This window comes from Bacillus rossius, chromosome 8 (genome assembly GCF_032445375.1).
Source record: "Bacillus rossius redtenbacheri isolate Brsri chromosome 8, Brsri_v3, whole genome shotgun sequence".
Classification (NCBI taxonomy): Eukaryota; Metazoa; Arthropoda; class Insecta; order Phasmatodea; family Bacillidae; genus Bacillus; species Bacillus rossius.
Window position 1 is genome coordinate 34,558,370 of NC_086336.1, and position 12,123 is coordinate 34,570,492.

Below are 12,123 nucleotides of genomic sequence, written 5' to 3' on the forward strand. Positions count from 1 at the left end.
CGCTTCATGGAAGATTGTGGACGGGGAGCCCATCAAAGTCTGAGGTGGCGAAGCTGAGGTTCTGCATAACTTCCCCCTGCTATCGTCTTTTTTTTTATTCTCACAATTTTTTTCCCCTTGACGCTATAAACCACACATTTCTTTTAGCGTCCTACAACTGAACCTTTTCATCTGGTCTTTTTTTCCAGCCCTTTTTCTCTTTTCATCTGTTTGCTCCCTTTTTTTTCCTATAGCCGCCCTCCCCTCTTGTCCTTCCTTTTCTTCTATATTCTCGCTTTTCTCCCACCCCATTTCTGTCCCTTTTCGAGTAGCGCGACAGCTCCCTTAGGGCATATACCTCTCGGGAAAACCAGATTTGATCTCCAGCAGATGATTGAAACACCGGGGGTTCTAGTGTCACCCGGTCAGACTTTATGTATGTGGCGGCTGGGAAAAAAAAAAAAAAAGATTTTCAAAAACGGAGACGTCCCCTAAATTGTGGAGGTATTCATATTTCACCATCACTAAAATATATACCTACATGACAGTAATTTAAAAAAAAAAAACTATCAAATCTGTTAGGGCACGAAGAAAAATTTTGAACTGCAGTTTTAAACTCGTGGTTTTCAAATGATGTTCAGTTTAAGTCTATTCATGGACAAAGTACGGCCAACGGGCCAAATGCTAGTCAATCCGGCCCGCGACATGGTTTTGAAAACCCCTAAAATCACACATAGGACAAAATGTATTTTTTGCGTAGTTAGAATAGAATAACGGCTTTCTTCTCATTGCGTTTAAAGTATTGTATTATTGCATCTAATATTTACTGAGTTTGCACGCAACCTCGCGTTGGTTGCGTGCAAACTTCTAGTATCTACCAGATTATGAACAACTTTTAGAAGCTCAGTCACAGTTTAATCTGTCACATACGCCTTCATACTCTTTCTAAAGAATAATAGTGTTTTTAAAACTTTTTTCTAAGTTTTTTAAACATTGTAGTATATAATATAAGTTGTATGTGATGTAAAAACAAAAAAAAATATTAAGTTTATCACTTATAAATATTTATTTTGTTAAATTTTTTTCGGCCCGCCTAGATAATTTTTGTATTGTATTTTATCGGGCCCTCCCCTTAAAATTTTGACCATATCTGGTTTGGTCATATTCGCAAACACGCTAAAAAATTACCAAATTCATCTCCTGGAAATCGACTAGAACCAGTTATTTCGGATCATGGCTGGAACAACTAAATGCCCAAGTAGGCTATGGTGTTCAGCTGTCAATATTGCTGATACTTCTCTGCACTGTGTAACGGTTGTAGATTGTTCTCTAGTTATCTAATCACAAATATCTCGGTACAGTGGTTGTTCACTTTACGAGACGGCGGGACGCTGCCATCATGGCCGATTGCCAAACAGTGACCTTGAATGCAATCTTTCACGCCTGCACTCTTTTCGAATCCTGAGTGGAAAAAAAAAATCGACCGATCATATTATACAGAAAAATATTATGTTTTGGTTGCCACTTTTTTCCAGGAGCTAATACTCTAAATAACATATTCCCGATTGACGATCCGAGCTGCACTAATTATAGTTCAGAACTTTTAGAAACACTGTTAAATATTTTTAATCTTACAAACACAAAGAACACTGACTAACGAATTATCCGGGGAATTTAGATTACTTAAAGATTTCTTCGTAAAATTACAATAATTGAATGTTACTTTGAACCTAATCTTATAAGAACCATTTAAGACTATTATTAAAATTTTCAAATAACTTGTTAAGTCGACGTCAAAAACATTTTACCTTCATTCAACATGTTATTAGAGTACCCTGTTTACGCCTGAACGCATGCATGGCGTAGTTATTACGAAAATAAATTTTATTTGTAACTACGAAGAAACATACTTTTATTTCAGGCGTATTCTTCGTTGAGAAGTCCGTAAATTTACTGTTCTCTCTAGACGCGTGAGCGTCAACATTTTACGCAATTTGCAGACGATGTTTACATAGCTGTGAAAAGGTGTCCTTATTATTGCCGTGTACGTTGTAAAATTAGCACGTTGTATAGGAAATCTGAAAATAAAAACACTGCAAGTCAATCAAAAAAACTATTTCAGCCTCAGCGAATTGCGAAAGAGGTCGATGATTGCAGCGAGGCGGAACGGGCTGGTTCCGTCGTGAGGATTTCACAGCGCCTCTGTAAGCCGAATCAGTTGCCTCGCAGGCAGTATCTGGCACGTCAAAAAGACACCTCTGTTACTGTCGACTTTCGCCGTACTCTGTGACGTAAACGTGAGTCAAGTTGGCCACCAAACGTTGAAAATTTCCACTCAAAATTGTTCAGTAGTTAGTGCTCAATTATTGCTGATATCTGCTGTAGAAAACAGAATTTGTGCTACATTAAATAGAACGTTATAGCTAGACAACAAAAAAAAATTCGCTTTGTATTCTGGTACCAGGATGAACTCCACAATTGTACACAAATAAGTCGGTGTTTGTTACATATAGATATAGTATTGGCTGCTGCTTGGCTGCTTGCATGGGATTGGGCCATTAAAATGTTGTAATGTTGTAATTGGTCTCTTGTCCGTGTGGGCGAGTCAAAACTACCTACGGTCCAATGGGGACAATAATTCCTGTGTATAATGACCTGCAGACCAGGCTCTATCCCTAAAAATAACGCGAATTTTCCAGATCTTCAGTTATGGAGTGTTATAAGTCGGTGGCCAACTTGACGTCAAATTAGTATAGACCTGCAAAATTCGCGGATTCAGTGACCTCCAGGATAGACTCTACTACACTCTACACACTCGGGAAAATGCCACCTGTTCATTGGCTGCTGACTATTGAGTCGTCTCGACCGAGTGTCTGTGATTCGACACTTCTTTGAGCGAGGGTCTCTAATTGGCCCTCATTACTCCAGATTAAAAGTGAACCAATTGCAGAAGCAGCGCTAAGGTATAATTATTTGAATTGTAGCATATCACGAAATGAATCCGCGAATTTTGCAGGTCTCTACAAATTAGCTAACGTCCGTGGAATATGTCAATTTCCTGGAATCGTTTATGCGTCACGAACCAGTGCTGAATGTTGTGGTGCTCACAGCTTAGTATTATAAATTTGTTATATGCAAATAAAATAAGATACAAAACATTTCTTAAGAAGTTGGCCAACTCAACGCCCAGTTTGTTACCAACTTATTCTATAACTTCTTATTTTATTCAGCTCAAATGCCTTGTTTTCTACGGCGTAATTTATCATTATTAATTAGGGACGGGAAAAATTCGCGTTTTCAATTACATATCACTACTATAGACTCAGTTCTCTGTACACTTGGGCAAATGTCACCTGTTTATAGGCTGCCGACTGGTATACGTATCAGCTTAGTAGCCAGTGATTCGATAATTCTTTAGTTACGGATTTCTCATTTGCCAAGAGTATTCCCTATAAGTAGGGACCGGAAAAATTCGTGGGTTCAATGACCTGTAGGATGAACTCCATGGTTCTACGTACACTAGGACAAATGTCACCCACTCATTGGCTGCTGTCTTGTGAGATGTTCCAGCGTAGCAGCCTGTGATTCGATAAAGCTTTAGTCGGGTGTTTCTCATTGGCCCAGAGTCATCCAGGTGAGTTGTGAACCAATTGAAGAGGCAGCACTGAGGTATAACGATTTGTATTTTAACCTATTGCGAAATGAATTCGCGAATTTTCCGGTCTCTGCCTATAAGTAGTGTGCCAATACGTAGCTGTAGCAGCTTAGATGAATACTTGTTTGAATTTTATCTTACCACGAAATGATTCCGCGAGTATTTCTAGTCAATATTTATGATTGAGTGTTAATTAATCGCTAGAGACATGCAAAATTCGCGGATTCATTTCGCGATAGGCTAGCATCAAAACAACTCTACCTTCGTACCGCTTCTGCGATTGGCCCACATTTTATCCGGGCAACTGTGAGCCAATGGGAAACACTAAACTAAGAAAGTGCCGAATTACGGACAGCCTAGTTGAGACGTCTCACACGTCAGTAGCCAATTAACAGGTGTCATTTCCGCGAGTATTTAAAGGACTGTGGAGTCTATCCTAGAGGTCAATGAATCCGCGAATTTTGCTGGTCTCTTATAATGGCAAATTTTAAGTTCGAAATCCTAACGTGTGGAGGCCAACTTGACATAAGCACGTCCAGCTATCCGTGCCCCGGTACATGGGGACTATCGACAACCCTGAACAAGCACCATATCTTATCGATTTAAAATACACTGACAGTTTACACAAACATCGCCCCGCACCGCGATAATGCTTTATCAAGCGAACAAATGCGCGTTCCGCTTGCGCTACTGCTTTTCATTTGTATAAAGGTTTTGTTTAACACGGACTCATGGGGAGGGGGGGAATTTATATAGTTCTTTGGCCGCAGCATAATATACCCACAAAAACAAAATTTTGTGTGGACAATAAAACAGTTTTTCTTGACCACTAGTTGGCTTGTAATTTTGTTGTCACTAATAATTTTTTTTCGTTTAGGCTACTAAACTATTTTTCTGTATTCACGAAGTACTTAGTGCTGTCTATAATTGACAAAACTATTTCGCAGCGGTCACAGATTTTTTTTTAATTATTATGTATCGTCGTAGTTATTCTTTGTCATGAAATCATGAAACCTTTCTCGAACTTGACAGATCTCGACGGTTGAGGCCAATGGTATGCGTATCATTATGCCACTGTTGATCTGGCAACATTGTTTGAAAACAATTTAATGTGGTTGTCAATGTTCGCAAAAAAAAAACTTCACGCGATGATTCGCGAGTGGCATATGGGAAATGGTTGCCACTGGTACCACTTTTGAGAACTCTCATATTCCGAGGAAAGTTAAACAAGACACAGACAAAATGCACATTCACTTACTTAATTTGGACCTGTTCTTGAATGAAGGGATTGTGGATGGCGACGTCCATTGTCGCGGACGGCAAGGCATTACCTCATGACCAAAATCTTCATGTTGGAATCCCAGGTTAAGCTACGCTGACCTATATTTTTCATTGTGCTAGTCCAAGGGTCGGCAAATCGCGGCTCTTTTCATAGGATGTTACGGCTCTACAACTCACTGCGCTGCCACAGCACACAGAAAGAAGCCGAACTAAACCAAACGGCCCAATCACAGCGCATGTCCTCAGCCTGCGTGCTCCCACCCCTGCCATCTCACCACCCAACAGCACTCGCCCTGGTGCTTTTATAATTTTAATAATTAATTAATTAAAATAATTAAGGCTTTCTCGCTCTATCAGTAGATAATGACTAATGTCTACAATATTTTATACGGATACGTTTTTTTTCCTAAGTAGTCTTTATTTTGAAGACTTTAATGTATTAATGTATAAAAAAAGAATTGTTTGATCTCGTTTATTTTATCGTCATAAAATTCCACGCAGATGGAGAAAATACATGTTCCGGTTGTCTAAAAAAAATTGGAGAAACTGTTTACTTAATATTTCGCTCATCCCACTCGAGAGACATACACACACGCGCGTACATAATGGTCGATTACTTTATCAGTTTCGCTAAGTTGAGATATATCTGTTTTTCTTTAATGAGCTCGTTATCAATGGTACGCATAAACATTATTAAAAAACAAAGAGTTGTGTGTCAGGTGCTGCTCGAGGCTTGGGAGGGGGGAGGGGATAGTGGATGCCTCGCCACCAGGGCCGCGAGCCCCCGTTACAATATCAAGACCCAAATAAAATATGAAAGCGGACCAAGTGTCCAAGTGTCCAAACCCCCGCATGGCAGACCATTTTCTGCCCCGATCAAACTCTTCATCCGGACCATCCTCTTGCCTCCTGTATCCTCCTACACTTACAACATGCCCATCGCAACCCGCATGTCTGTTCGCAGGGTTTTACCTGTATTTATGCAGGTTTTACCTGTATCTATGCAGGTTTTACCTGGACCCAACTTAACATAGTTTTAGTCTAGATATAACATAGGGTAGTCAGTCATCGCTTCAGTCGCTGCCCTGGCTGGCCAATCCCCGCACAAAGCACACTATGCATGCGAAGTAGTATATAAAAGTATGTCCTGGCGCAGGGTTCAGGGTCAGGAGCCGAGGAGACGATTGCCATCTTGGATGGTGACGTCACGGCGGCCATCTTAGATTACCTTGACCTTTAAACTTCAAAATTTCCCAAAAATTGCAAAATTCGCTTTCAGTTTTTAGGAAAAACAATTCCGCCAAAAAATACAAATCTAAAAATTTCATCTTCTATAAAAAAAACGTAAAAAATTATAACTTTAAAATTTGAAATGCCTCAAAATATTTTTGCCTTTTAAAAAAAATCCTAAAAGCGGCTTAAATTCCTTACCGGCAAGTCCCTCTAGGACGCAGAGTTCATGACCTTGACAATTAGGATATCATGGTCGCCATTTTGAAAATTATTAAGTCACCGTTCCTTTTTTCGTCATGGCCTCCATCTTGAAAATATGTAATTATTCTCAGAAAAATCGGGGAAAATTTTTCAAATTAAAAAAATTATAATTTATTTACATTTTGATTAAAAAAAATTATAAGAAAGATACTATGTCGGACCTGGCAAGGTCAAATAATGGCGAAGAATCCTTTTTCCACTGAAGCCTCCTACAGACTGACCTCCCACCACTAATTCAAAGGAAGATGTTACATCATCCAATATGACATCATGGTGACCATCTTGTTTTCGACTGCCGTAGGCTACCATATTGAATCCGACATATTGTTTTCCTTCCATGGAGTGCGCCACCTCCATATGAGTTTAATTTTTGCCTGCTAGAATGCTGTAATTATTTATTAACAGTCATATGTCGTGATATCCGCCATCTTGAGGCCGCCATCTTGAAAATCAGTTATTATTGACATGTAAATTCGGGAAAAATCCCGAAAATCATAAAAAAATCGCTTATTAAAATAATGATGGATTTAATTATTATCTATCCTTGGTTCGATTCCTGGAAAATGCAAAAAGAAGTACATTTTAGTTCAAAAGCAGTTATTAAAAAAATTATGGTGAAAAATCTTAAAATCAGCTTAGATTTATAATCTACCTGCCTTCAGTAAGATGCTGATGACATAATTGCCGCCATCTTGAAAATTCGTAATCATGGACCCGGAAATTCGGAAAGAATACCTAAAATCATCAAAAAAGTCACTCATTAATGTAATAATTCATTCGATTGATTCCTGTCCGCGGTTTGATACCAGGCAGTTCAGAGTTAATTAAAGTTATTATTTATATATATTAAACAGTCTAAGGTCCAGAATACAGTAAAAAAAAAAAGTGGGTTATCTGTAAAGTCGGTTTACGGACGATAATTTTACGTGATAACGTCATAAGAAAACATTGATGAAAAATTGCATACTTTATAATTTTCAAATATTATTTACAGTTTTTGCAAATTTAATTTAAATAATTTGTTTTAGTATAATAATGAACAATTAGTTAAAAAGTCCGCCTTAACCTGTTTGATATTATAGAAGATTTTCTCGCACGGTGGTTTCCCGGTTCTTGCACGCTCGGCTCAGGTGGAACGTAACAATGAGTCATTCTTTTTCGTGCGTGCAGCCGGCGTTCATCGATTTAAAAGACGTTATCACGTCAAAAAAAAAAACATCAATATCACACGAAACAGCAGGACAGAGGAGAAAGGAGTGCTAGTCACTCATGTGGTAAAGACCATGTGTTCGATACCCACCCACCAACTATGTATTTTTTTTTTCTTGTCTTGCGTAGAAAAATAACTTTCAATACATGTAAATTGAGGAGTAGGCCTAATCATGTACAACTAGTAAAAGTATCTAAATTCAAGCACATCACAAAGTTGCCGAACGAGGTTCGTCTGTCGTTGCGTTAAAGACGTTGGCTTCGCGCGCAGGTAGGGACTCACAAGCCGTCCAGAAGCTCGCTCGAGGCAAGCAGGTCGTCGCTTCCCGGCCATCACGCCAATACGTAAAATTATCTTTGAAATTGATAACCCAGTACACGAAAAGTGCTCGTTGGAATCGCTTCAAAGTACTAAAAATGGAACGGGAATATAACACTAGCCTGCCACGAAAAAAATGTTTGTAGTGCATGTGGTCTAACACAGAGTCTAATCCTGGCCATGTGCCACAAACAACACATCGCCACGAACAATAAGAAACAACAAATCTTCACACTGGCCAAGCATCTAAGAACATACAGGTATTTTTCGTCGATACTCGACCAACATTTTTAAACAGGTCATGTACAAAAACATGCACATAGTCCAAACATCTCCGAAACACGAGGCCAATCATGTCCTGACTACAGACTTAACGATCCACGATCAAAAAAATGGAAGCGTATTTGGAGCACAATCGACCAAATGAAGTACATTAAAAAAAAAGCATATTTTGAAGCACAATCGACGGAAAGAAAGCAAATTTGGAAGCACATTCAAAAAAGAAAACACTTTTGGATGCACAATTAAAAAAATAAAATTTGGAAGCACATTCACATAAAGGATGCTGTTTTACGATAAATCAGTCTTAGTTACAAATTATATTTCGAGAAATAAAATTTTTTATTTTAAATATAATAATATTGTATATCCAAATAATTTATATTTTTTCAAATTGTTTACACAAGCAAGTAAAACAAGTCGTTATTGTATGTAGCCTGCATTTCTTAGTGCATGGAGTACAGTGGCTACTGCGTTTAGGTGCGAATAGTTTCCTGTAATAATGGATGCCAGTAGTAGTCTTAGATATTTGACCATTATGTTAGTATCTTCCCATGATGTGTAATCAATCTTTTCTGCTGCTGTCTTATTCCTGGAATGTCCATTATTGTTATTTTTAAGCTCTCTGAAGTCTTCTTTTTTATCGTCAGATGAAGCTGCAGGCATCCAATCAGGGTTCATGCTAGCTTCTGAGACTAATACCTGGTGCATACAGAGATTTTAAATTAGAAACTTATACTTATTAAGAATTTGAGTAAGCCATCAGCGAGAGTTAATTTTCCATTTAGGAAGATTCATGGCCAAGTAGTTCTGCGTTTCAACAACAGATGTCACCACATGTTGCGTGGAAGTAAATATTATGTATTTTTCGTCTGGGATTCGGAATGCTCACTAATGATAACACGAGGAGTGCTTCGCCAGACATCAAGGCGAAGTAAATTTGTCTTGCATGAGTATGTTTCTCAGCTGTTTTAAGACAAAGTAATTTCCTGAGTAATGAATCTTACTTAGGAATAACCAGGAGCACTTGGAGAAAAAACAAATTATTGGCAGAGAAAACCAACAACGTTTTGCTAAATCAAGCTTGTGAATCACGAAAAATTATATTAAAAAATAAAAATGGAAAAAAAATTCTGGCCTGTGCTAAAACGCTATCCTTGCCAAACAAAGGAGAAGTTCACAGGCTGCCAGAAGTTTGGTCAAAGGAATTTCTTGCACAAACATCTTAGGATATGTACAACTAAGCTGACTAAAGAAAAAATGAACTATCTACAACACCAAGGAAGTAGAATGACGAAAAAGTATTAGACGACTATAATGATCGCAAATAATGTGAAAATGCTAATGCTAACAATGCTTTCCCAGATCTCGCAGACGATTGAAAATTGAAAATTAACTAACAAATGATCATCTTCATGGGAAATGAAAAGATATTAACACAAAATTCTAGTCGCCTCCATGAAATTGTTAACAATAAAGAACGACCTGAAGCTCATAAGATCAAAGACTGTGATGAATAACTGAGACAGAAACGATGGAAACGACGTGTTAAGATAAATAATTCTGATCTAGCCTGTGATGATCACTGGGAAGATGACGATAGTGACTTTGAGGCCTGTGTTGAAACGGAAGACTCCAGAGCTCTTAAAAATATTAAAAATGAACATGCGTAGAAGAGATTGATTACACGTCATGGTAAGATCCTAACATATTAGTCGACAGGCTAAGACTGTTCCTGGCTTCGCTTAGTGGATGAAACTATTCGCATATCTACGAAGTACCACCATTCAAAGAACTGAGGGAAGCTGGTGACATAAAATAATTACTTGTTTTACCTGCATGCATATAAAATTGAAAAATAAATTATATTTTGGATTTAAAAAGTGATTATTTTATTTCTCGAAGTTTGTTTTCGAACTAAGACTGAGTTTTCATAATACAAAAGATGTAAAAATCGGCACCAAAGAATAAAAAAATGGAGAGTGATATTTAGGTTATTCCAGCAATCAAACCATTGGAGCACCTGAATCATTAAAGCACTTGCAGCATTGGAGCTTTGGAGCACTTGGAGCACTCAGAGCTTTGAAGCAGTTGGAGCACTTGGAGTTTATGGAGCACTTAGAGCACTTGGAGCATTTGGAGATTTGAAGCACTTGGGGCTCTTAGAGCGTTCGAGCATTTGGAGCTATGGAGTACTTGGAGCAGACAGCAGAAACAAAGATGTCTGTATCCAAGATGGCGGCTTCCAGGAGAACAGACAAACCAAGATGGCGGTCGTGATGTCATCAGATATGGCCAAATCCAGCAGACGACAAAAATATGGCGAACATAACTTCAGGATCTAAAAGTGATAGTGACATTAGATCCAAGATGGCGGACATGACATTTTAATTCAATATGGTGGGTTTAACGATAATTGTAATGTTTGAGTATTGGAGCGCTCGATTTAAAAATTGAGGAATTCAAGATGGTGGATTACGAAATGGCGGAATCCAAAATGGCCGTCCGGGTCAAGCTCAAGGTCGAACGTTAATGTAAAGGTAATCCAAGATGGCCGCCGTGACGTCATGAGGGTCAGTCATTGACCCTATCCTCAATACTCAACATGGAACCTGGGCCAACTCTGGCTGTTTTGATTCCAGTATAATTTGTTTAATCAAAATGTTATATTCATTCGGAAAAATCATTTTACTTAAAATATTGAAATATTTCGTAAACTAATTTAATAATAAAAAACACGAATAATCATTCCATTATTAATGTAATAGTTTAAACTTCATTGGAAAACCAAATTCTGACGCACAAATCAGTAATTTAGCACCCGTGACGCCATGGATATACAAAATCTTTGTAATCGGAATATCTGTCTCGCGAGTGAAATTTGTCGCTTTGACGTCACAGATGTGTCTAACTTGATTAATTAGATAATTATTTTATTTGCATCGTGTCCATCGCATCCATCGCATCGCACCAGTCGTGATATTGTGATTCCAGCAGCACTACTCAACAATAGTCCGTACGTATTCTTAATAACCCTAAGTCCTTAATTATTCTTAAATCAATTTAAGGCCCTAAAAGTCTATAAATTTCACTAAGACTCCTTAAAACCTCCTTAATAAAGATTTATAGATTGCAAGTAATGGTTAAATTAGGGTATTTTAATGTTCTTGTGTTTCTAACTTGGCAGGAAACAACATTTTGTGCATGCCCAGTACAATTCGAATTTCGGGCCACGTGATATTTTATAAATAAAAAAATGTTATGAATTATTTTTCATGGCTTGTATCTGACCTTTAAACTAAAAATGCGTGTTTTACTGTCGTACTTTGAACTTACAATGTAAATATATATGGTAAGGTTATAAATTTCAGATAGACACTCTTTTGGTTAGATTTGTCCAGAGATAATAATTCTGGATAATATGGTTTTATCTGTAAGAATTTTAATAACCAACTAAATATTTCTTTGTGCATTAACTATTTGACATTATCATTATCCTGAGGCACTTTTGTGGTATTACAAATATCTCTTGATTGTGGTGAAGATTATGAAGTCAAGGGGTCCTTCAAATCTCCTTAATTTTTGATAGCTCGATAGGGTACGAACCATGTCAACGTGATAGCAAGACTGTGCGTTCTGGTATGAGAGAATACAAAATTATCGTTTCTTCATGATTTTAGCTAAACGTGTGTATAAAATTGAAATTAAGTTTCCTAAAACACGTAACTTAAAACAGTAGACCAATCTCTCACTTAGCACGACTAATGAACTCCTAAAAATGTTCGCGTTTTCCGAAATCGCGTATTCTGAATATGTGTATGGAAATATTCTTTACGTAATATAAATGCGTAGAATAAAACACAACGATAAAAATGTCACACCATTTATCTCATTTATCTATGAGCCT